General features: G+C 42.8%; 1 long non-coding RNA gene across 1 annotated transcript; it reads left to right on the forward strand.

Annotated features, from left to right (window-relative positions):
• Positions 1-19,558: 19,558 nt before the first annotated feature.
• LOC129785216 (uncharacterized) lies at positions 19,559-23,037 on the forward strand. Its single transcript, XR_008748898.1, has 3 exons — positions 19,559-19,755; positions 20,267-20,458; positions 22,731-23,037. It is a non-coding gene; the product is annotated as an uncharacterized LOC129785216 (long non-coding RNA).
• The last annotated feature ends 3,606 nt before the right edge of the window (positions 23,038-26,643 follow it).

Genomic DNA, 26,643 nt, shown 5'->3' on the forward strand with positions numbered 1-26,643 from the left:
AGCACAAAGCGCTGGGGTTAATTCAAAGCGCTCTTCTCTCTTCTCAGGCTCAACTGCTCATCAGTGTAACGTAGGCCGTTATTGTGGTCATGCAATAACCAAAGAGAGAAAGTGCTTGGTTCACCCTGAAAAAGGAACTGGTGGAAACCTATCTAAAACAAATCACAGATATGGCAGTGCAGGTAGGGCTGATGTATAAAGGAAAGCAAAGGGAACCTTCTCATTCTTGCGAGTGAAAGCAAGGAAGTTCAGTTAGGTCAGGATGTCTCTCCATCATCAGCATGTCAGATTGTGTCTGAGAGTTACATAGTCCCTGAGAGAGATTTATGGTCTACTTTACATGTATGGTTTTACATGTATGTAAATATAATATAATATAATATAATATAATATAATATAATATAATATAATATATGTGCATATAATATGTATATGTAATAATATGTATATTATATGTACATATATTATAATATATTTACATGTATGCTTTTACATGTATGTAAAGTACATACATGTACTTTACATGTATGGTTTACAACGGAGGCATGTAAGATCCAAATGTTCAACTTGCAGCCAGCGAGCAACGGTGTAGAAGTCAGTCCCGCTGTGCGGGGTGAGGTAAGGGAGGAGAGAAGGTGAGAGAGAGGTTGGACTGGTGATGGTCAATGGCTGGTTGGTTTCTGAGAGCGTTGTTTCCTATCAGCTAAAGTGTATGGCCGCCTTTTCCCTTCACCCCATGCCTCTTGCGTCTTTACTCGGTCTGCTTACACCTTTGAAAACCCCCTCTGTGAACCTCTCAGTGTGGTGACTTGGCCGGTTTACAGTGCGACACAGAGCAGCTCCAGCCCTCGATTCACCCTTGCAGCTGTATTAAGCAGAAGTGGCCAGGTATTGACAGCTGAGCCAGAAGACATAACCTAGCTACCAGTCTACATGAGCTGCCATTAAAATCCCCTGATTGTTCCCCATCTGTGACTTGCTCACCCTGGCAGAGGAGTCAGGCAGCGCAGGCTCTGTACAGGGCATGGAAGGGGGGTGTATGGCGACATGGGGGTCCCTCACAGACTTCTGACGGCAGTTTGTCCATTGGGTAGAACATCTCCATGTACTTTACACAGCTCACTAGACACCTTTGTTAATGAAAATCTCACAAATACTAATTTAGACTGGAAGAGCTGTGCAGAGGGTGTTGTGTTGGCTGAGGGCACCGACAGCCCATGTTCAGGTCCTCCCTTGACTGCAAGGTTCCTGGGCAACCTTGACCAACCTAGCTGTTCTCTCTTTGCTTCAGTTTCACCCTTTATACAGGGAAATGTGCACATTAAAATGTTTCCCAATGTCAGTGTGATGTTGTGACATATCATATTCAGATACTCTGTAATGGGGACCATATAAATTCCATAGCTACTTTATCTGATCCAGCAGTCATGAGTCTGCCTGTCTGAAAGTTGCTGCTCTTGATAAGAAAACATTCCTGCTCTTGAAATTCCTTTTTGAGAAAAGAATAAGGAAGGTCTCAGTTATGTTCTGGTGAGCAGGTGCCTGGACTGTAGCAGATTAATGGGCACACACCACGTCCTGGCCCAGTGCTGGCACTGTGTTGGGTGAGAGTCTCCATCAATGTGCATCATGGACCCCGGCCAAGGGGGCAGGCATGTGGCAGGCATCTTCTGCCACCTTCCTGCAAGACTAAAGCAGCCCAGGAGCCCAAAACATTGTGGCATCTCTTTCCAACAGACTATGCAGGAATTTTAAGTTACTCTTCTCATGGGTTTGGTTTATTGTATTTTTTTTAACAGCAAAATAAGGGAAATTAATTGTTATCATCCCACTTGAAAATTAAACTTTTAATGTATTTAAGTATGCATAAAAGTTCTTGATTTTACCTGCTTATGAATGAAGCCGGTTTGATTAAATTTTATCTGTCTGTAGCAGTTTTGCACCAAGTTTTAGCCTGTTGCAATACTGTCTGAGTATCTTTGTTCACGATGGGATGACAGCTGACTCTTAACTCTAATATGGTGCTGTATTATTTATCTTCTGGTGTCAAACCAGCCAAAAGAACTCCAGAACACACACATATATTATTCCACGTGCAAACAAGAAGAGGTTTCCAGGTTACAAATACCAATGGCAACACTGGAAGCGGCTCAGCTAGGCAGACATCATGACAGTGCCCATGCAAACCCTTGGAGAAATGCCATTAGCGCTACTTCTGTGAGTTCAAAGACTCGGCAGCTCTAATACTGTCTGTACGTGTGAGCAAAGTCAGAGAGACTTGTAATTTTTTTTGTGTTTGTTACCAAATTATCACCTTTCCTCTCTACCTTCTCATTTAATTTCATCTTCATACAGCCAGTCCTATGGGGTTAATTTAAATAACATGTTTATTACTTAAGAGTTCATAAGAATCATGACTTGTCCAGTTCTGTTCATGGAGCATGTAATCGTTAGAATAAAATAACAAAAAGATCAAAACAGATAAATCACCATCTGTATTTGAAACTGACCTCAAGTCTTTCCTGTAACAGAAATACCACTGTCAACACTTCTGAAGCTTTGGGGACATAAACTGCAATATTTTCCATTTTTAACAATATACATCATTATCTTTTGTTATGGTAGTTTTTCCTGTGTACATTTATTTATAGTTTGTTGCTATGGTAGTTATGTTGCTACTGATTTTGAAAGGTAGGGTTGTATTATCAGTCAACGGAAATCAGATTAATTGAGCTCCTTCTGATACTAAGATCTCAAATCAATACAGTGTTCACCTTGTAAAATGCACTTTTTTTTTTTTTTTTCATGCCTCCTGAGATCAGATGCATTAAAATCCACGTGGAACTAACTTTTCTTTCTCTTCTCACCCCCACACTTCCCCATATGTGGTTCTGATTTTCCCCTCAGGGTACCTATGGGAGGTCTGGAAAACTCTTGGGAGCTTTCAAAGAATGTTAATATGTATAACACTGCATTTTTAGTTTTAAATAAAGCATGTAAAGATTTTTCTTTTTGAGGATAAACAAGTAAAGCTGCTAGTTAAACACTATTTGTAAGAAAAAGTTCCCTCTTACCATAAAAAAGCTTAATAACATTTAATTGTATTTCATAGCGTTTGGTACCCATAGTATTAAGCATTTACAGTTCCTTGTAAAATGTCTGGGCAACATTGACTTTTAATTCTCCTGAGTTGTTGGGGTTTTTTTCCCCCTTTTGATAAGAAATTTCGACCTAATGGTCCAGTACAGCATTTGCTATTCAATCCTGAAGCATTTTGTTTGCCTAAGAGCAGAATCTGGTCCCTGGTATCATATGCTGATCTTTACAAACCTCATCTCTCTGCCGTGATACTTACTGTGAGTACCGTGATTGCAATCACAACTGGGAGCAGAGCTTTCTGCTATAAGTAATTCTACAGATAACAAGAATAAACATTTATAAGATCAAACTCTCCAGCTCAAGCACACATACCGGCACAAAGACACAAGCACCTTTGGACAGATGGCAATTTTGTGGGGGCGATCAACATGCATTAAGTTATTGGTTATAGGTGCACTCCCTCATTTTACCCTCACTTGAAAAGTTAGCTAGTCAGTGCTTCAGATAAAGACTGTGAAATTTGATCACTGGAACTAAAATGGATGGCTTAGCTGCCTAATCTCCTCCATCCCGTTATCATCAGCTCCCAATCCCCTCCCCACACCATCTTCAAAATTGGGAAATAGCCCCAGACTTATGGGAATATGCTGCTGAGTTAAAGTAAACAATTCTCTGAGGCTGTGTGGCCTCAGCCACAGGTGGACCTGATGATGAGACCCAAACTCAGAAAATAAACTTTTGCAGAGATTATATGTTTGCCTGTCAGATCAGCTTGTTAAATTTGATAACTGATTGTTTTGATAGTAATAATATCTGAAAATATCTGATAATATATTATTAATTTGTATAATCTGTCTTTATTCTAGCAAATTACCTCTGCAGACTAGGTCCTCACGGACAAGGGATGCCTACAGTAAGCAGTTTAGCATGTGCCAGACTTAGATCTCCCTCACTGGCGCAGCGCACCCATCAGTGCAGCACCCATCAGTGCAGCACCCATCAGTGCAGCATGCAGACCAGGTGAGAAGATGTTTCCAGCAGCCCTTTGAATGAACTCCAGCAATGGAGATCAGGTTGTTCTCTTTTGTTTGCTTTTTCCCAAAAGAGACTATTTCTCTGTAAATGCAAATTAAGTTCATTTTTCTGCACCACTTTGTTGCAGGATTGGTTACTGCTTCCTTCCCTGTGGATGCACAGAGAAGCCAGAGAAGGAATCCCAGCTGTATTTCTTTTGTGCTGGGTGTCTGATTCCCTGGGAGGCATGGTGTGCTGGCTCCCATAACCTGGTACGCTCGTGCTTCTTCCAAAGCAATCTCTTCCCAGCTTTGCTAAATGCACACAGGTTTGCCATCTTGTCAGTGCATGTGTTTCATTAATGGAAGTTCCTTTACCAGAATGACTGAACAAGAATTAATAAGATTACTACTGACATCATGTGTCCCTTTTATATCCATAGACCTTACTGAGCTTCACAAAGGGGGAAAAGTTATCTACATGTTCTTGATAGCAATTCCAAAGTACAACTAAAATCCTAGTTTAATATGAGGTGTTTATTTCATACTGCAGGAGCACATAGGTTCTCATAATATCCCATATTTCAACTGTATTAGGTGCTGGGAATAATTCTAGTAAAAAAGGTGCTTCCTTTTCCAAATTGCTACAGTCTCTGTGGGAGTAAAGACAGCGAAGTGGGACAGAAAGCAAATGGATTGGTTTAATAGTCTGAACCCCTGGAAGTTTCAGCAAAATGTTTATTATTAGATTTTAACTTGACACCTTATAGGGCATGTTGATAAAATATACCCCTCTACATTCTGTACTAATGCATTTCCAATAGATACGAGCTGCTGCTAATTAAGCCAGCTGTGATTATCTGAAGTGTTATACAGGAATGTAGTTTTTGCCAGTTCACCACTGATCTGCCAGATCTGGACTCCTGCTTCTGCCTGGGAGCAAGGTCTGTGCTCTGGGCAATAGTGAAAATCTCCCAGGTAAAGGTGAAATGTTGTACATGGGACTGGACTTGGCTTTAGTCTTCACAATGTGGCACAAGGATTGCTGTGACAGTAAGTGATGATCTATTTTAATCTATTATTATTATACATTGTATTTTCTATTGAATTTCAAATCAATGTCCTCTATCCAAAAAGAAGTATTTCTGACCCTGCACTCCCCATCCCCCTTACACAACCAAGGACATATTTAAAACTTAAGGGCAAATGTTCCATAAAACACTGCCCAACCCTTTGCAAATTCCCTGCATAACTCTTACACGCATCCTCTAACTTTAGTCCATCCCTACTCCAAAGTTGTAATTTGCCCTCCAGTCCTTCTTTTCTCTCTTTTTTACAATCTTTGAGATGGCAATTAGCTCAAGAGATGCACTTAGAGCTTTGCTTCAATTACAGATCCCTCTCAAGCTATATGCTCTGCTGTTTTATGCTAATGTAAACGTCCTTTTGCATGAAACATCAGTCTGAATTCTCTAATTGTTCCCTCCTTATCTGAGATTTGTCTCATGCTTTCCACCCAGGGGTGTGGTGATCTACAATCCCACACAGCCCCAAAGGCTAACTCTTTTGCCTGGGTTGAGGTTTTGTTGAAGAAAATCCCTTGAGGCACAATCACTAAACTAAAGAAAAAAATAGCAGTATTAGTGCTGACCATTAATACAATCTTTTCCTCTCTATAGATCTCACAAAGCTTCACAAAGAGAAGTAAAAGTCATCTGCATTTTACAGGTATGTAAACTGAGGCAAAAAGCAGAAAGTTATATCGGATAGATCCGGACAAAGACATATCTGATATGGACCCATAGAGGTTTGGAGTACTTGATGTGTGTAAGGACACTGCCACATTTTTCCTGAAATGATGATATAAAAAGGTCGTCTAGCTGAGCTACCAGGGTTATTGTGATTTTCTTTTCTCCTGCATGTCCTTCAGTTTTTTGAGGATTTTGTCTTAAATACACGCAGGTGGTAACATAGTAAATATTACTCCTGCTATGAACCTCAACACTTCTGTCCTCATTTAAACTCTATCAATGCTTCCCATCCCAGCTTCCAAAGGTATCCCTTCTTTCTTTCTGTAAAAACACTTTGGTGCAGAACAGGTTTGAGTAGTGTGTCAGGGGAGAAATACTAGGTTGAGGTACCAGATATTGGGGTACCAAATGCTCTGAAGCAGTCACTGTAAGAAGCAGCACAAGATGCCCTTGAGAATTTCAAGGAAGCAAAGAGCGCCAGCCTTCAGGCATGCCAGCAGTTCTGGCTGAAAATTGACACTGGACTTCATGGCTGCAAAGACACAAAAATTGTATATGACACTTTCTTTCTTGGTCTTACTCCTCACCCTCCAAATTTCTGCTGCTGTATATTAAGCATCCCCCTTGTGAAGTAAAAGTAGCTCATAAAAGTGTTAAGTAAAAAGTCAAAACTTACATGGGAATTGTTACATTTTCTCTGTGTGGCCATAATGAGGTTATTTATGGTACGTGTAGGAAAGATTAAAGGTTTTCATAATAAAGGAAAGCAAGAGCTCAAGAACTGGGTGCCTCCTAACAGCACTGACTCTCAAGACGGGATAAATCACCCAAGCAACCATTAAAACTTCAAGAAGATTGCTTGTAAACCTCCAAGCAATGCCAATAAAGCATATTCCTTGCCATATAGCAGTCCATATGGTGGAGCTCAGCAGTTTTTCAAAACTGAGGGCTATTCACAGTTTAACCCTACTGTCTTTTTCCTTCGAGGGCATAGCGCCAATGAACCACTATCAAATCAATGCAATCTTTAAATGTGGGAGGGTGGGGAAGGTGGAGAGCAGACTCCGAAGTTACTTCCCGGGCGACGAGCTTCTCAAGAGCATGGAGCAGGGTTGGATTCCTGCACTTAAGAATCGGTGCCATTTTTCATTATGCTGCTTCTTGGGGGTCTCCCATCATAACGCAATGTTGGAGACACATTTTTATGGGCTCTCAGGAAGTTAGGAAAATATTCCAAGGCCCCTCAAGGTTCTGGTTCATTTGCATTTTAAAAAGTCAAGTCTGCCCGTCCCTTCTACTCTGAAAGGCCAAGGTAGTGAAAACTGCAATAAATCACAATGAAGCCTGCATGTGGCATAACATCAGCAACTGTATTGGAGACAGCCAGAAATCCCCCCTCGAGTTTTACACCAGAGAAAAGCCTCAAACCAAAGATGTTGTTTCTTTCCTTTTCTTTTCCTTTTATCTTTTTCTTTCCTTTTATCTTTTCTTTTCCTTTTATCTTTTCTTTTTCTTTTATTTTGGGTTTCTTCCCTTCCCTTGCCTATTTCTTTTTCAGGAAAACCTAACCTAGACTTAGAGATGTGACCCTGCTGGCTCAGGCTGTGCAAAGGTAAGTACTGAGGAAAGTGATGCAGGAGTTAATATGGGCCAACACTGGCCTATGAATAATTCCCAGAGATGCATCACATCTGGGCCAAATTCTGCAAGCCTTACCCAGTGGGTTTCTCTTTTGTTTCATTTCTTTTTCAAGCTTTACTCAAGGGAGGGTACCAAGTCTGATCTTCATGTTAATCCTTAAGCTTGATTTAAGAGAGTACAGCAAATTCATGAAGAGTCCTAATTCTGCAGCCTGCAGGCTCCCCATGGTGACGTTCAGCGAGCTTCTTGGGAATTCTGGTAATGGACCCATTTCCCACAACAGCTTGATTCTCACTGGGGGATTTCTAGTGTTATTAGATAATAATTAACAGTGATTATAGTAAAGATAACTACCAGTACTCAAGTAATTCAGATTTAAGCAAATGTTTCATTTTTGAAAAATGTTTTTTCCACCCAATATTATAAGAAAATATGTCTAGGAGGAAAAGGAAGTAAATCTAAATCCCTTATAAATACATTAATATTGGTCACATGTAAATCAATTGGACTAGTACATCAGCTGATGTAAATTGTCATTCTATTAGTTTTCATAGAGTTCTAAAGCTGTGCTGGAGTAGTCGTCTTAGTTGAAATTAGCGGACACCCTTGTCCAGTGACTTTGGCTCGTATGTGGGTTGGGATTTAACAGTAGAGGGAGATGGATCCAAAGCGCCTGTTGTGGTCTCCAATGCAATCTTCAGATATCTTAGTGACTGTTACCATAGACTACCTGCAGGCTTAACTTTAAAAAGTAATGAGCATTCAGGTCCCCTAGTAAAAGGAAGGAAAGCTTTAGGTGTTTAACACCTCTGAAAATTGAGTGTTACCATCATAGGCTGATCAAGCCAGAATCCTGCATCTTCCTGGGGAGGAAAAGAAAGATCAGTGCCAAAACTCTTGGGCCTCAACACACAATTTTCTCGCTGGCAACTTGGGTGCTAGCACCCGCACTCAGGCACAAGTACCGGGATTGTATCTGGCCCAGCGATGCTGAAGGCCGTGGATGGTTACGTGGGAATGAGCCTCCCAAACACTACCATACCCTGCGCCCCATGCTACAGCTCAAAACACTATCCTGGGCCTTGGAAGACAGGTCTTGTGGTAACACGGCACCCCAGAAAGAATTGAATCAGATAATGGAACTCATTTCCAAAACGATCTCATAGACATTTGGGCCAAAGAGCATGGTATGGAGTGGGTATATCACATTCCCTAGCATGCACCAGCCTCTGTAAAAACTGAACGATGCAATGGACTCTTAAAGACTACACTGAAAGCAATGGGTGGTGGGACTTTCAAACATTGGGATAAACATTCAACAAAGGCCACCTGGTTGGTTAATGAGTCAAGCCGGAGCATGGAGGTGGTTGGGCGGGAGGCTGGAGGGAGCAATAGTTGCAAAACTCCAGCAGATGCTCAGCCCTGGTGCTCCTGCCATTGCTTGCACTAATCTAGGAAATTCTAGTCCAACACTTAGCATATAAATGGGGAGAGAGTTTCCTGTCTGGGGACATCAAACTGCATTTCATGCATAGCCAAAGTGTATTTTCTTTGTCTGTGGGAAGGTCAAAAGCACTAGAGTCAGACTACCTTCAGACCAAAGCAGGGGAAGTGAATGGGGATCTAATATTAAAAAATCACAGCAAATGTGATGCAAGTACACTAAAATCTCATTCCTGTTAATTTCTGCTCCCTTACTCCTCATAAATGTATATGTTACCAGCACAGAGTCTGTATCTGAATTTTCTTCTTTTAAGTGCCCTTCTGAATTAACCAGTGTATTTGCAGAGCAGAATCATTCAGTAATCCACCCAGAAATGCCCATGGGATTTGAAGTTAGCCTGGAAATCTTTCAAAGGACACCAAAGATAACTGCACTGGGTCTTCTATTGCATTTCCATTTTATGGCATCTTTTTATATTCTGTAGCAGGCTTTTCTGAATAAAAATGAGACAGCCTCTTAAGAGGCCTTTTTATTATTTGCATTTGGCAAAAACAGCCTTAATGAGCTGTTAAGAGTCATTCCCCAGTCCTATTGTTGGCGATGCATGGGAGCCTGTAAAGTGTTGAAAAGCCAAAAGACAATTTATGATCCCTGATGCTATCCCTTCCTGAGACAATTCTTCAGAAAGGAAGATATCTGGGGAGTAGGAAGTCCCATTATTTAAATGCCTGAGTAACTTTTACTGGAGTCATAACTGTGGAATTTGCTATTTTCATTTCAGAACTGTTTACACTCTCTGCGATCCCCTTAAAAGCAGCAATGTCATGCCTGCGCTGCGTGCTCATTCCAATCTGCAGCACTAGAGAATAGGAAGATGACTCAAGGAAAATTCCCCATTCATTCCAGGGATTCAATAAATAGCACCAAATTCCAAGCAGACACTAATCAACTTATGAAGCTTAATTTTTTTTTCCAGGCAGCACTCATGCTTAATATCTGGAGGCAGGGGTCCTTTTGTCAGCATTAGTTGCATTAGGCTGGTCCACACAGATCTGGAAAGTGTAAAGGAACTCAAATGTACTGACATAAGGGACAAGCGGGTTATTCAGCACAGTGGGGGAAAAATGAAACAAAGAGTTTCACAAGTTGCTGCAGCAGAGGGATGTGTGGTTCTTGGCATTGTTTTCTCTTTGAAAATGGGCAGCAGCAAGTAAATGTCGGAGGTGTTTGTTAGTGACTGAGGGTGCTGAAGAGACAATCAAATATTTGTGACAAAGGCAGAGACCTTGGATGTTATCGTTGACACCCAGACGTCTCGAGAAAAGAGCAAATATTGCATTCATTGTATTGTCTCCTACTGTAAACGACAAAATGACATCTTTTACCAGGCTCATGTGTATTGATCGGCTTCAGCCCTTACTAACTAAAATACTGTAAATGGATGGGGGATAGGTTTGTCTGTTTGACAGTAATTAAGTGATACTCTCACTGTCTGAACAAAGAGATGACCCAATGAGGCCTCACACCACTGTGATCGCTCCTGTTTGGAGATCGCTTCTACTATTCATAAAAACAAGGCAGGCATTAAAATACTGAAAGATTAAAAACTCTCTTTCAGGAGTAATTTTTTGTACAGGAGGCATTAACTTTTAATAAAACCAGACAGTATTCTCCACTGTGATATTTCCATCACATGCCTGGCCATGTAATCTCAGCACAACTCAGGTGTACAATGAACAGCCTGTACAGCCAGCACCCAGAGGAGGGAAATGTCATTCAGATGATTAATTAAAGCACCTGGGGAAGCTTGATATAGTGACTGATAAAAAAAACCCAACCAACCAACCCACAACCCAACCAATAAATGGCTCCAAGTGCTGTTGTGCCTCTAATAAGAAACTTTCTGCTACAGTTGTCGTTGCAATGTACCTGCATGTCACCCCAAAGGTGCTCAGAGGGTGCCAGTTACGAAGAGAACGGCAGAAACCCGGAACTGCTACAAAAGAGGATTTGCAGCCAGCTCAGAGCCCCCTGATCCGAATGGGAGGTGCCTCATTGCCCCATTTTGGTGGGTGGCTCTGGGCTCGCTGGGGCAGTTGCACTGGGAGCACAAGGGGAGCAGCCTCAGTGAGGTGGGTCCCGTGGGGTGCACCACCGCACCCGGCACGTGCCTTCCCTGCCTTTGGTCGTTTGATGGGGGTGGCAGTCTCCAGTGGGGATGGAGGGAGCAAGCTCTGGGTTTGGATGCCACTCTGGCACGGACAGACCCGGGCAGTGAAAATCCAGACCTGAGTGTTCAGCCCCTTGTTTTGTTACATTTGGCTTTCCATGTGGTTTCGAAGGGCACACCATGTACTTTATTCGGATTTAAACGTAGAATTTAAAAGCTATTTTTTACTAAATAACCAAACATGTAATTTGATTGCCTGCCTTTTATTGATATACGTAATAGTCACTTATGTTCCACTGTAACAGAACAGCGTCCAAAAATAAAGTGACTTGGTCTTACTAAAATTGCCAGCACAGGTACTACTTTTCAGCCCTCTTTTCTGGGAAGCATGATATAGTATCAGATCCTGTAGTGATTTTTCCAGATCAAATTTACATTGATTCTAGTCTGTGCCTGATCTCTAATTTTTCCAGGCACAGTCATATTCTTCTGTTTAAGTTTTGTTTCTTAAATCCCCTGAAACACCAGGGTCTGACTCTGACCTCGCATCCTGAAACGAGTAGAGAGACTTCAAGACTTACTCCTTCCATGAATAGCAGTATAACCGCTGTGTAATTTTGTCTTCCATCGGGGAAATATTGCCTTGCAGTTTTGTTCAAGCCTGATCCCTTTGTCTGAAATGTAATCATCAGCAATTACCCATGTGCAGAGCATTTTGTCACAGTTACTTACTGCTCACAAGCCAGCCATACATAGTAAACAGTCCGATGTGGGGCCAGCCTCTCGCTGGTGTAAGCGGCTGTGAGAAGTCTGACAATAAAGCGATGCAAATCCACAACAGCTGGATTCTTGGCTCCTCACTTGGCTTCTGATTATTAAAAAAAAAATAAAAAATCGCTTCCTTCTATAATTTTATTTGCATAAAACCACAACACAATAATTTGACAACTGCTCACCCTCATGCTGTGCATAGAAGCAAAACAGCTTAATACTGAACTGTGCCATCATTATTGGGTTTTTTTCCTGAAATCACACGTCTTTTGCTTTCTTTCCTATGCTGTGACTTACAAAAGTGACATACAGTGCAGCTGGGCTATGTGGTAAAATGAGTAATTCGTAGTTGCTAAAAGAAAAGGATTATTCTTCTGTTAACTCGTGGAACAAAGCTTCCCAATAAATGTCGTATTCTGCTATGCACTGAGTGCCTTTGTGCAGTTCATAGCACAAATCATACTGTTCCCCAGCGCTCATCCACAGCAGTGTTCTTTAATGCTTAACTCAGTGACCTCACAAAAATAATTGGTGTGAAGCAAATTTACTTAGCCCTCCGCCTTTATTTGTGGACTGAATGGCTCAGAGAATTGTGCATATTGTTTATGGAAATGAAGAGGGAGAAAAGAAAACAGAACGTTACTCTCCAGATAAAGATGGGCCCATGCACAGAAGAAACACAGGGGCTTAGCATGATGTCCCTGCCTGCATTATGGACACTTAATGAAAGATGCTGATCGACTAATAGAACTGCAAATCAGTTCAGTGACTGTGAAAATCCATTCCAGCTGCTGCGATTTAAAACTGTTAACATTTCTGATGTTGTTCTGAAGTTAAAATTTCACGTTTACCTGTGAGCTTGGGCTAGTAATTATCCCCCAAACGCAACCAGTAATGATTTATGAGCAGATTTCTGTTGATTTACAAGTGAAAAAAGCCCGGTTCTCATTTAGGCTCTGTATAAATCTGTATTCTAAAAAGCCCTATTTGAAACTTAAGGGAATTTCAGCACAAACTGGGTTCCCTCGTTGCCCCCTGTACCTCCACCCCGCGTTGTTAGTGCCCATGCAGCAGCCCCACGCCTGGCAGCTCCTTTCATACCCAGAGCTTTAGAGGGAGGCAGAGCAGGGGGGTGGGAAGGGTGCTGAAGAGCAGATCAAAACACTGCTTATTTGTCTGCCTATAGATTTATATGTATATATATGTAAATCTTCCCCGTGGAAAAAAACCCAACCAAAACCAACCTGATCCCTTAGTTTAAAACAGAGTGATAGACATAACAGAATAGTTTTGCTTGATGTGCATGTGATATAACCATACCACAAAAGCAGCTTACCAAACAGCTTGCAGAGATTAGCTAACAAGAACTAAGCTATTCTTTTCAGAAGGTGTTATTAGCATATTTTTCATCAATACTATACTTAACAGCTACTACATAGCAGGAAGTGGTATTTAACCTCTTGTTACAATGTAACGAGATTACTTTGTATGGTTATGTTACATTCCATTCATAAAGGCCCTCCTGTGTCCAGTTAATTAGATTCACTGTTTGGCAGCATTAACTGGAAAGAAAATGCAAGAAAATGTATTTGGAATATTGAAATTTTAAGCTTGTTTTGGTTTGTCTTTCTCCAAGGCTCTACTGAGAGCTCTACAAAACTTGATGTTGAGGGATAAGTGGCATTCATTAGACTATTCCACCAGGTTCTGATGATTATGGGGGTTTAATCACTTAAATCTTTAAAGGAAAGCTAATTCTCAAAGCTATAGTTATCTGAAACAGATGATCACCTGATTTTTTGAGGCAAAACCAGGTGAAACTATTTTTTGTTGATTTTGCTACAACACTCTGAGCTAGATGGGACCTTCTTGCCATAAGGCTTCTGCTTTGCAGCAAATTCAGGCTTGCTTTGAAAAAGGTCAGGCGTGTTTTGAAGATACTGCTCTGAATTTAGAGTTTGGAATAAAACTGTAAAGCAGGTGAGTATTGTGGGGTGTTCTATTTCTGTTTTGAAGTACTTCCACTGTCTTAATAATTTGCTTTTTTTTATTTCCCTGAAGATTTTGGGAGGATTTAAGATGGGTGATGGGAATGTTGTTATTTCAATGATCCAGTGTTAATTAACAAAAAATAATATGAAAGAAAAAATGAACTTGTGACAGCTGCATCTAGTTTGGCAGAGAGTTACAGCAGCATCTAGCTCTGGCAGAAGCCGTATAAGCTGTTCTGTGCTCCTACAAAAAAAAAATCTTGAAAAATAGTTAAACAAGCCTGCTTTTCCATCTTCTGTAAAAATACAGGCTCACCTCTGTGTAAAAGAAAAGGGAAAAAAAAAGAAGAAACTAATTAAATTCTGCAATCGAGTGTAACAATGCTACTATTTTGCTGTTTGGCTGTACAACGAGCATGTCTGGCCATAATATCACAGGCTGCAGTTTCTGTGCAGCAGCACAAAAGACACATCAGATCTTTTTTTTTTATTATTTTTTTTCCTGCCTTCCAACCACCCTCCTAAGGCTCATCAGCACAGCCCTTACCCTGTGACTTTTTTTAAGCTGAAGAAAAGTCTACCAGTGAACAGAAAATGTGTTTTCAAGCCCAAGATTACGACTAAAAAAATAACAAATTAGGAAAAAAATGTGCTGGGTTTTTTTTTTACCCCCGCATGAAAAAAGTGTTTAAGTTATACTGAACTGCCTTTTAAAAATATTATGAAAGTGCTAACATGCCATCATGAATTTTAGAGGATGCCTAGCTAGGTGGGGGAGTTAGATGAGCTACAATCCTGAGGACAGCCAGAGAACTAAGTGTGATTTATGTTTTAGGAGTATGTCCATGTGGATTAAATCCACAAGCGAAATCATACCCTCAAAAGGGGTGGGGGGTGGGGGTTGGTGTGAGTGGCACTCTGGCTGCACCTCTGAGTCTTTCCCCGTTTTTCCAGGAGGTGGGGGGTGGTGGCCTTGGGGGTGTTATCCATCTCCCTGCTGGCAGCCCCCACCCGAGGGGACAGGCGCCTCCTGTAAACGGTCCTCATCCTTTTCAGTGCAAAGGCAACTTCCCCTGACAGGAGTAGCGATTTTCTGGGCTCAGAGCTGCGAGCGGGACCATGTGGATGGCGGAGCAGCATCCCACCAGCCTGCCCTGCCAGCTCGCCGGGGGTACCCACCTCGGCCAGCCCAGCAACACGAGCCTCCGCTTTGTGGGTGCCAAATGTCCCAAAGCAAACCAGCTTTCACCCCAGCTTCCCAGCCAGGCCGCCTCTGCCCTCCTTGCTGCGGGCCAGGCGATGCGATGGGTGCCAGGGGAGCACCCAGGAAGGCCCCCTTCCCAGGCACTGCCTGCACCCAGCCCCCCAGGGTTTTGCTCGCTGGACCCTGCACCAGACAAGCAGCGTGGCAAATCTCAGCTTTGCCACTGCTGCTGCTTCAGATAAAAGCCTTACAACATTTTGTTTGTATGCTTCCAGGCTGCAAAGTTAATTTGAAGGGACACTGTCAAGGTTAGCAAGCTCACAATTTGATTTGACTGGCCGTGCGTGTTTCTTAATAACTATTTGAAAAGTCTATATAGTTCTACTTTTTTTTTTTTTTTTTTTTGGCCCTCAAGACAAAGATATTTCTCCAGGGAAATATATCAAAGCTGCAGGTCTGACTTCATGGGCAATCCTGCTAAATCTGCCCAGTGTTCATACATAATAGAGGAAAAGCAAATTAGAATGAAAGCAAGCTTCCTTTTCAAGCTTTCCAAAGGAATGAGTTTATTTAAAAAAAAAAAAAAAAAAAGCTGAACCAAGAGGAGGATTTTATAAGTGATGTACAACTCTTTAAGCAAAACTCTTTGAAATTTAAAAACCAAACAAACATAGCAAGTATTTGTCAGTGGATTATGGGGCACTTATTGACTCCTACAGTGGTTCCCACACTTCCCAGGGTCGCACTTAAATAACGTCCCCTCACATCTGCTCCAGCCCCTCCAGATATAACTGATAAATCCTGACATTCAGCCTTTTCCACTGTAATTACTGTGTGCTAGACTTATCAATTATTCAGTCGATAACCCATAAGATATGTATCCTTGTATATCTACTTGCAGAATCTTCCTTTTCCTCCTGTTCCTGTGACCTTGCTCAATGAAACAGAATGTGGTGAAGGTTTCATGTTCTTTACTTCTAGGGTTGGTGTGGGTTTTTTTCAGGAATGAAATGAGGACATCTGCCCATGTTTCAAGGGCAACTAAGCCTTTTACTTCTTTACATTCTTTAGTTGTAGAGAGAAATTATGTAAATATGAGCCCTGAAATTTGCTCGCCATTTCAACAGGACTGTACTTATTTTTTGCAAGCATCTGAAAAATCTTTGCAACACTAGGGTCACCACCAGTAGGTGAATGAGTAACTGAGGCATTTGGAGTCCTTAGCATCTGAACATCAAACTTGGATAGTCCTTCTCCAACTGGTCACCTTATCACTGCTGGCTGTGAGATCAGTGATTTATTTTAAGATGCTGCAGAGTATGGATATCACCAAATTAAATGCCTTGTGGTACTTTGTATAAATCGTGTGGTGCTCAAAAAGTAACTTCCCTGAGTTTTGGTGTTTTTCATGTCTTTGTATACAACCTGTGACTCTTGAAAATACCGATCACCTTGCTCCAGCTGGTCAGGAGGGCAAGCATATTTTATACACTATTTATCAGGATCAGACCCACGGTATTTTCTCTTATGTTGTGATAAATTTTACCCCTACAGATACAAAACAGAACTGTTAGAAATATTGTGAATGCTAATGTGAATTTGGTTGAAAAGTTCCATTTCAACTGATTTGTTATTGTTCCACTTTCAAGGATAATTAAGCCAGATTTGATTGTAGTTTTCCGTCTTTCTGTATATTTTTTGGTTTTTTTCCCATTTCCCACTGCCACAATAGGGAAGTGAGAAAACACCTTAAAGGAGAAAAAAAACCACTACACTGTTTTTTTTTCTTTAAAGAAAGATTATTATTCAAATAACTTCTGGAAAGCAGCTTCAAATTGAATTTCTTCATTTTGCTTTTGAGACGTTACATGTTTGCTCATGACTTAGAATTACGGCCCAATCCCCTGGCATTACGGCTACAACCGGTAGGACGAGGAGCGCGGTAGCTGACCCTTCTCTGTGTTTCTTGCAGCTGCCGATGGACTTTGCCTGGGACCCACCGCACAGAGCTCGCTGCGGCAGAACATACCGCGCCGTGGCCGCGCAGGTGGCCCCCAGCCCCAGTCCCCGCAGTAGCCCCCAGCCTCTCAGCTCCCAGTCCCCAGCCCAGCCGTGCGGCAGCCCCCAGCCTCCCAGCGCCAGCCCTGCAGTAGCCCCCCCGCGGCAGCCCTCAGCCCCCCCGCCCCAGCGCCGAGCCCCGCGGCAGCCCCCAGCCCTACGGCAGCTTCTCAGCCGGCAGCCCCGAGCCCCAGCCCCGCGGCAGCCCCCAGCCCCAGCCCTACGGCAGCTTCTCAGCCGGCAGCCCCCAGCCCCAGCCCCGCAGCAGCCCCCAGCCCCAGCCCTACGGCAGCTTCTCAGCCGGCAGCCCCCAGCCCCGCAGCAGCCCCCCAGCCCCAGCCCTACGGCAGATTCTCAGTCGGCAGCCCCCAGCCTTGCAGCAGCCCCGCGGCCCCCAGCCCAGCCCCGCGGCAGCCCCCGGCCCCGCGGCAGCCCCCGGCCCCGCGGCAGCCCCCGGCCCCGCGGCAGCCCCCGGCCCCGCGGCAGCCCCCCGGCCCCGCGGCAGCCCCCGGCCCCGCGGCAGCCCCCGGCCCCCGCGGCAGCCCCCGGCCCGGCCCCCGCGGCGGCGGGCGGGAGCTGTCCAGCAGGGACCGGGCTGCGCGGCGCCCCCCGGCACGGAGCGGCTTCTCCCGCAGCAGGAGCAGCCGCGGGTGCCCTGAAAGCCGACAAACGCCGCTTGGCTGTTCTACATCAGGCGAAAATCGGGGGCGGTTTGATTTTAGCTCCTGTAAATTTTACAGAGCTGCGCTCCCCACCCGCAGGCAAGGCGCTGTGTAAGGGGGTGAGTCGCTCTCCGCTTCATGAGCGTCAACGCACACGCGGGCGCACACATTTGCAGCCTCGGCGTTTGTGCTGAGCTAATGTACAGCAGCCCACGACACCCTCGCTTCAGCTGCACGGTGGATGCCTCCCACACCTGAAATCCTTCCCCAAAAGGAAGGGTCCACCTGCACGGGCCACCGCGGGAAATAGGGTTCTGTTTGCCTTTCTGTAAAACTCTGTGTAATTCTGTCACAGGTTTTTAAAGGCTTCGTTGCATTGCCTATGTGAAACGAGCATCCGAAGAAGCTGTCTTAATCTCCTTCTGCAGCCTTTTCCCAAGCATCTTTTTTTTCCCCCAGAAGCTGTCCCAAGTTTTAGGACCCCTTCCAACTCACCTCCCACCGGTAAGCCAGTAAGGTTAAGACCAAAACACGACACATCTGTTCCACTTACTGTCTAAAAAGATAAGGGATAACTCTGTATGAGGGATCAATTATTTCAGCAACTTATGGAGTCATGCAGCAAAATTTAAATGCAGGCATTCTCCTGGGATTACTTATGTGCTTAAAGTTGGGCGCACACGGAAGCCGTTTGTTGAATCAGGGCCTAAAGTGGCACGCTATTGCTCAGTATAAATTATACTTTAAAGCTCATTCTAGAGCACCATGGCAAAATAAATCTTTATCTTAGCTACTTAGTACTAATGAAAAACAATATTATTGGTACTTTTCCTATAGCAGCTCACTTAAAGAGAAATGTTGCACAATTACAGAGAACGGCTAACCTTGCTTCTTGATCAACCTGATAATTAATAGGAATAGAGAAAAAGCCCTGTATTTCTGAGTGCTGATCAGGCAGCAAAGGCACTCCAAACATCTGAAGAAAAAACAGTTTGTTAATTGCTGTCTAGACAGTTTATTGCTGCAATAAGATCAAAACACAGAATACTGAGGTTTGTGGTATGAATCATGCAGACTAAACAATTGTTTTATTGCATTTACAGAGCACTTGATTTATAATGCAGTCAGCTTGGTAATAAAATTCCTCCATTGTATATCCTGAATAATTTCACCTCTTTTCACATCTCTGTTTTAATTCTATATCAAGATGTTTTACAAATGTCTGGATGGAGAGGGGTTTACTGTCATGTGTATATAAAGTTACTTATCTCGGGTCTCTGTTATGCCATCACTGAGCATACAGTGTTCAGCTGAGCCTCGGTCAGCTGATGGTATTGTGGATACACTGAAGAACAGATTTATTGGGCTGCAGTCTGCAGTGAGTGCACTAGAGGGAAAGTAAGACTGTCCCACTGCAAGAGGTTTCATTCCATGTCACATTGAGCCAAAAGGGATCAACCAGGCAAGTGACTTTTTTTTAATTTTATTACTCTACAAAACTTCTTTCTGTTGAGAAGAAAGAGTAATCAGTCTGCTTCTGTGTGTATCTCTGAGGCTGAAGGGGAGTTTTTCTGGGAACCAAGAAACTTCAGGGATGATGGGAATTCTTGTCTTTATTGAGCGCTGAGCTTGGCTAAGGGGATAGTTGCATGAAAACAGTCTGTGCCAAGTGCCAGCTTGCCTTGGGACCATAAAGTGATGTTGCCTGTGTCTTTGTGTAAGACAACTTTGTATTTTTTTCATTTCCTAGTTTTGACAAATTATGATCACCCCAATATCCATGACGAGCAAGGAAATGATAGATCAGATTGTAGTTTTGAAGCAAAATCAAACCAGAGACCTAAGTCGTGAGAATCCTAATTCCACAAATTACAGACTGCAATCCTGGTCCCATTGAGTGCAGTGGAAATGCTGCCATGGACTTCACTGGGTCACCGTTGCACCTACAAAGGTAATGAGCTGTTTTTTAATAGACCTGACAGTGCTGGGGTAAAGCAGGATGATGCTTCTCACTTTATAATCACCTCTTTACATAGGATTTTGAAGTAAAAGCTGTTTGGGTTTTTTTGCAGAGTAACTCCCTGATTAAGATCTGTGCTGTCTCATTGTAACATTTTAACTTGAATACTGTCACTGTAGTTCTATTTCAAGTTAAGGTTTTTAAATGGGCAGGCCTACCAGGCCTGACTGGTAAAATATGTCTGGAGTGGAGGTATCTTTGCATATATCTATACCTGGCTTCAACAGTGAAAGTTGATATTCCTGATGGTCAAACAAAACTTCTTCTAGAACAGCACAAGTCTGTATCAAGACCATTCTGCTCACAAAGCTGCTGTACGGACTCTTCATTATCTCCTGGTGCAAACTGCAGTTCAGAGAAAATATTACCACAGAAGATGCTCTGTTATAATTTTTTACTCCTGCTGCTACATTGCCTGTCTGCCTTGGAATTCCTTTTGCAGCTCAGCAGGAAGACCAGAGTGGCTCTGTTTCAAGCTGCATCTGGACCACCAGCTTCCACCTAGGGCAGAACTAACCTTCCTGAACGTCCCTAGCACACGATGAGCTGAATTTGCAGGGGAGAGATGGTCCCTGAGAAGCACAGAGGCGTTGCAGAGGAAGACCACTGAAGGAAGGAGCTGGCATGAGCAAAGGTAGGGGTCTGGGTACCAACCCTGACAGTGTCTGTCTTGTGACTGATCCTACAGGCTTTGTGTTTCTGGAAAGCGGGGGTCTGTGGAACACACTCAGATGAGGAGCCTGTTGAAGGCTGATGCACTTTCAAAAGAGACCCACGGGTCCTTGGAGACCCAGAGAAGCTCAGACACATGACCTGCTGGAGAAGGGAATGGGTAGATACCGTGTTCCCCAGAATACCACCTCCACAAACCTCTAATCTTTCTTCTCTAAATGACAGAGAAACAAATACAAGCGGAGAACAAGAAAACGCTTTTTGAAATACATTGTTTATTAAAAAAAAAATAAGAAATTAGTGATAGTCTCAGACAAAAGGAAATACTAAAGCCCACCATGTTAAGGTAGGGCAAAACAGGCCAATGGGCTTCTAGCAGCAGGGATCAATGCCTTGTGAACAGAGTGCTGCTGAAAAAAAAATCTGAGATGTAAACAGAATTCAGTAATCTTACAAGCAATCAGGAACGGATCATTTAGACCTCGAGATTTTCATGAATAAAATTGTAAAGTAAATCTATAATGTTGATGTCAATAATGCAGAACTATAGTTTTTCAGTTTTGAAAGTCCAGAACAATTATTTGGTTACTTTCTAACAAAAGAGAGAATCTATCACCACCTGAGAGGATTTGGCATTAAATCACCTGGTGGAAATAGCAAAAGCTGTTTTCAGAGTCCAGCTTCTATACGGGTGTTTCTTAAAGCCGAGTATGTATTTCTGGAAAGGGTGCCCTTGTTTTGTGTGTTAGGACGCTGACACACACTGCTCAACCTACCAGAGCTTTTTGACATTGATTCAGGCAGTTTTCACCTCTGGATATCCAATGCTTCATGTGTAACATGATGTCAGTCACCAGCACATTAAGAAAAATTTGCAGTATCGTTTCTGCATGCGTTGCCCAAGATGCTTTAGAGTCCATCCTCTGCTGCAGAGGACCTACCAGGCTGCTCTTCGCCACCCCACTACTAATGGCCAAAAGGCACCAACAAGGGTGAAGGTATTCTTATGAAGACCTTCAAGAGAAAATTACAGGAATTTGTTTTGCCCACTTTTCAGCCTAATTTTGGCTTACTCATCCTCAATGGCCTTGAGCGTGTTATTCTAGAGAACAACCTCCCCCACCTGCTCAGAGTGTGAACCCAGGCAGGAGGGCAGCACAGATGATGTGTCCTCTGGTCCAAAACTGTCCTCAGGACAAAAGAGCAGAGGAATTTATGGTGGGGAAAGGCTGAGTGAGAGAAGGATTATGTCTAGGGAAAGGCACCAAAATGTTGTAGATACTGTGAGCAACAAATGTAGGTGCTGAAAGGCGTTATAGACCAAAGACCCAGGGATTTATAGCGCAACAGCCAGTATGTGACAGCCAGTGCTCCTCTGGCAAAGCACCTTCTCTCCCATCAGCATAACACAAGCTGTTCCAACCACACGTACTCGAGGGCAATCAGCCCTTCGTGCTTTCTTTTACGTGGCTTTAAATGCTGTTAGAAGTATTTCTGTCGTTTATTGCTACTCAATAAAGTTTTATCTTGTGAAAGTCATGATTTATTTACTCCATCTTGCAGAACAGACATGTGCGTTCTCCCACATCAGCACCCCTTTACCAGATTCATAAAATGTGTTAACAATTCATTTAAAATTCATATACAAGCCAAGTACAGTTCCTTCACAAAGCTGCACCAAGTAATATAAAGCAGCACACGCCCTGACATATGGCACACTGTCAACGTATGCTCTTAAGGTCTCCCTCAGCTGTAAGTACTTCAGTGTGCTTTTGCAATCACTCTGTGTCCAGCCAGTCAGACAGCATCTTTCCAATTTCCAGTTATCACGGTGCTTTTGCTAATTTTCTTTCTCAGCTACCAGGAAAACACAGATTGTAAGAACAGTTGGTTTACAGAGGGACTGGTCAAGAGTTGATCAGCTACCTGTTTAATAGGGGACTTTCACCTGCCCAGACAAGATGCAGCTTATTGCTGGTCTGTGTGTGGGTTATGCAAGTGAAAAGGTAAGGTGAGAATCAAAATGAGGGTTTCTAATCCAGTGAACCCCTCTGGGAAGATCATTTTTGCCTGTAGCTCTTCCAGCAGTCCTTCTTCTGAAAGGTGCAATCATTATGTAGCTTCAGTGACCTTTTACTAATGGCTGTGAAATATCTCTGGTTACTCCCTTTCCTCGGCATAGTTGGGTTGACTGCAGCATACCTGCTCACAGCACTGATATTTTCATTTTCCAGCACCAAAGGACCATGGCTCTGAACCTGACCCAGGAATATCTCATGTCCAGGTTCCTCGCAGCAAGATGCCCCACTTTCAACCTCAGCCAGGCAAAGAAGACTTATGGGAACACAACCTCAGGCTTCGTTATCCTCTGGTATCTCACAATATTTCCATAATTTTCAACCCAAGGAGAAGTGAGATCTGTGACACCGCTGCAGTGTACTTTTTTCCTTCCCTTCCTATTTTAACAGGGTTGTGCACTGGGAAAAGCACCCTGTTGTTTGTGAATTCCAGAGGGAAAACTATCGGCAATTTCGTGCTGACCTAAACAGTAACAATAAAATTTTGGGGTGTGGACAGGACATAAGCATGTGCTTCAGGCTTTAACTGTCCTTCAAAAGAGCATCCAGCTGGGTGGCTCTGCTCTGTGTGAAGTTAGGAAGAGTCCTTGCTGCATTCCTCACAATGTTGCTACACACATTTGTGCAATATTTGGCTTATTTGTGCAACATAATTAATGAAACATGTCTCATTGGCACCAGCATCCCTAGGGACCCTAAAGCAAATGGGAGCCTTTGAAGCCTTGAAGGGTCTTAAAGGCAGAAAATATTTACCACAAGTTTATTAAACCAAGCTTTACTGGTAATAAATTAGCAGCCTGTAGACGTGCCCTTTTCTTGAGGAGCTGACATTAATCTTTTAGAAAAATACAGTAACGATTTACAGTGTTCATAGCACCTTTCAATCCTCCCATTCACAAGCTGCCGATGCACTTTGCTACTGAAACCTCTAAGTTCAGCAAGGTGTCCCTTCCCAGGGCAGCTCCTCTGCAGAAAACAATGATGAGTCAGGGATTCCTGTCCATATGCAATTCTCAGAAAGTCTGTGAAAGACATCCAGCCTTATATAGCACTTACAGGCACATGTGAGCAAAACCCCACACATAACACCTTTGTGTTATTCCTTTTCCTGTAGCCACTGATCCACGATGCTGGAAATATTTTAAAGACATTGACCCAGAGTCTCAGTAATTGAGCTGGGGGTGGCCAACAGGTCTGTCCTGTCCCTACATCTGCAGTTTAGGTTATGTGATCTTACCATGCTGTTTCAAAAGCACAAAACACTGGAGGGGGGTGTTTACAGATTTGGACATCCCTTACACTGCACCATTGTATGGTAAATTATAGTGGAGCCTCTCCTGAGCTCATTAACAAAAGCCCATTGTTTGAGGGTGTTATATATCCCACGTGCCCTGCCCAGGAGTTATACTTGTATCATGAAAGTGTTGGCGAGTTCACATGAGAACTGTTTTCTAGTATTTCTGTTAGGATTTTTAATGACATTTGTGCAGGTGCACAGCTTAGAAAAGGGCTCTTCTCTCAGTCTACAGAGGTGTTCCAAAATTCAGCTGGAGCATCAGCCATTCCCAGCAATGCTTTATTTTTAACAGTGATCTCAAAATTTTGTGTCACATCACCCAGTATTACTCAGTTTTATTTATTAAAAGTGTCTTTGAGTATCCGTCCATTAAATAGGGCATATGAGTGGGGGCAGCTTGTACAGTTCAGTGAGCCAAATCAAGTGCAAGGCAATTGCGCTTGAGGATGCATGCAGATATTAGTAAGTTCATCTTCTCAGTGTAAACGCTGTCTTAAGTTAATAAATGATTAAGTTTTATTGCAGGATCAAGCCTTATGTTCCAGGCAGTTTATTCCTCACTGCGTTTGACATAACCAGGTAACTATTCAAAAGGCCTGAAACATGTGGACTGAACTGTGGCATCTGTGACCATGGCTTCATGGCAGAAAGGACTTGGTGACAGAAAGGGCTTAGAGTGTTCTAGCACCATTGCACCTTTCCCAGCTCCCATCCCAAGCTGGAAGTTTTGCATGTGTGTGTGTGTGTGTGTGTGTGTGTGTGTGTGTGTGTTTTTAAGCTGGATCCGTTCCCTGACCTGGATGACAGACCAATTTCACAACTAGATGGGCCACCACAGGAAGGACTGTGGTGCATGGAAGAAGCAACGTGGAAGGAGTCCTGGATTGCTGGAAACCACAGCTGCCTCAAAACTCACCATTGCGTGAACCCACAGCTCAGGTTAGTCATAGCCAGCGACGTGCAGCTGATGAGCGAGCACATGGGAGAATCGCTTCCCAGAAGGGTTGTGCAAGGGGCTGATACTCTGTCTTCTGAAATCCTGGAGGGCTGAAGCTTATTTGTACACCAAACAAGGCCCACTTGAAGTTTACTTGCAGAATTATCCCTCTCATACCATTCAGCTGTATATGTATTTCATTGTAAAGAAAATATAGCTATGGCTTCTGCTAGGTTCCTTCATCTGTGGCCGTTACATTAGTGTTAAATGTTCGCTTGAGTTATACGTGTTAAAAGCAGTGCGTTGGGCAGGACTCTGAATAAATGCAAATCAGAGGTCAATCATCTGAAATATTTGGATTTACAGGCACAAGCAGAATCCGAGTCAAGCCACTTGTCCTAGTTTCTGTCACACAAATGCTAACCCTTTATAAATCATTTATTTCCAGACTGTTTATTATCCGGGGGAAGTAACAAAACAGTAGTATCACATAACACATCCTAAGAATGCCTTGTTCATTTTAAGAGCAAATAAAACTAAATAGCACCAAGTTGTTAGTGATGCAGCCTAAGAGACCCAGCTGAAACACAAAAAGGAGACCTTAATCAGGCTGAGGCCACAAAATAAACAAGGGAATGGGTAAAATAAGAAAAAAGAAAGAAAGAAAAAATGTTGGACGAGAGTGACTACACATAGACCATCTTCACATAGATATTCTTTGTTTACCATCACATGGAAATTGCCTCTGCTCATTCCGTGGTGGGGCTTTCACCAGGGATGCTGCAGCAGTGCTATTAGGGCGCAAATGGTTTCCACAGCTGCTGCTGCTGTTACCCTTGGCCACCTTTCTCACAGGAATAATTTAACACCTATCCACAGGCAGAGTACTGAGCAGAGACACTGTTTCAAAAAATAATCATCAAAATCAATTATTTTGTCAAGAAAGCAAACTTTTTGTTGTTTTGTTAGCACAGCCCCTCCTCTAATGTGTTTGTCATGTGTTGTCCAGGAGCCGTTTGTGATGAAGTAACAACATTAATTCCCATCTGAAGATGAGGCAGAGCAAGAGCAAGAATGAGGTTTATCTTTGCTATAACTTCCCTGAAGTTCACCTTTCCGTGCAGCACCGGCTCCAGGGATGCAGGGTGGATCCTGCCATGGGGAGAGGATGCTACAACCCACAGATGCTGCCGAGGCACAGAGTTTCAATCACGCACCTTGTTCCAAAATATCGTGACAGAGTTGCAAGCAGGAAGATGAGAGTTAGATAAAATAGGTGGGAATTTTAATTTATTTTATAGCCTTTCAATGGATAGTGCTGACAGCTGAGGAATGCAGTTATTTATTCCTCGCAGGTTTGCTAATACAGCAGTGCTAGAAACTGGACTGCTTTGGTACTGTCAAACCTCACCAGCACAAAAAGTATTGCATTTTTGTCAATTTAGCGTAAATTACTTCCCACTTTCACTAGTAAAATGTCCTTTTCTGCCCAATAGTACAGAGTTTATACTGAGCTGGGTTTTTTGTTGGCCTTATTTGTCAGTCAAGTAAAGTGATGTTAGCAAAACTGTAATTCAGGCCTCACACGTTATTTTGGTCCATATGTTATTTATTTTAAACTCTTAAGGTTCCAAAATACTATATGTTTACAGTGGCCCTTTAAAGTTATTGTTAGTTACAAAATATTAAAAACATAGTTTCATCTATAAAATGCATAATTAAATTAATCTTTACCATACTTTTTTTACATCACACAGGAAACATTTTAGTCTGATGAATACCATGGACATATAATTAGTAGTTTATACCATGAACTAGATTATAACTTATACTGT

Source organism: Falco peregrinus, chromosome 9 (genome assembly GCF_023634155.1).
Source record: "Falco peregrinus isolate bFalPer1 chromosome 9, bFalPer1.pri, whole genome shotgun sequence".
Lineage (NCBI taxonomy): Eukaryota > Metazoa > Chordata > Aves > Falconiformes > Falconidae > Falco > Falco peregrinus.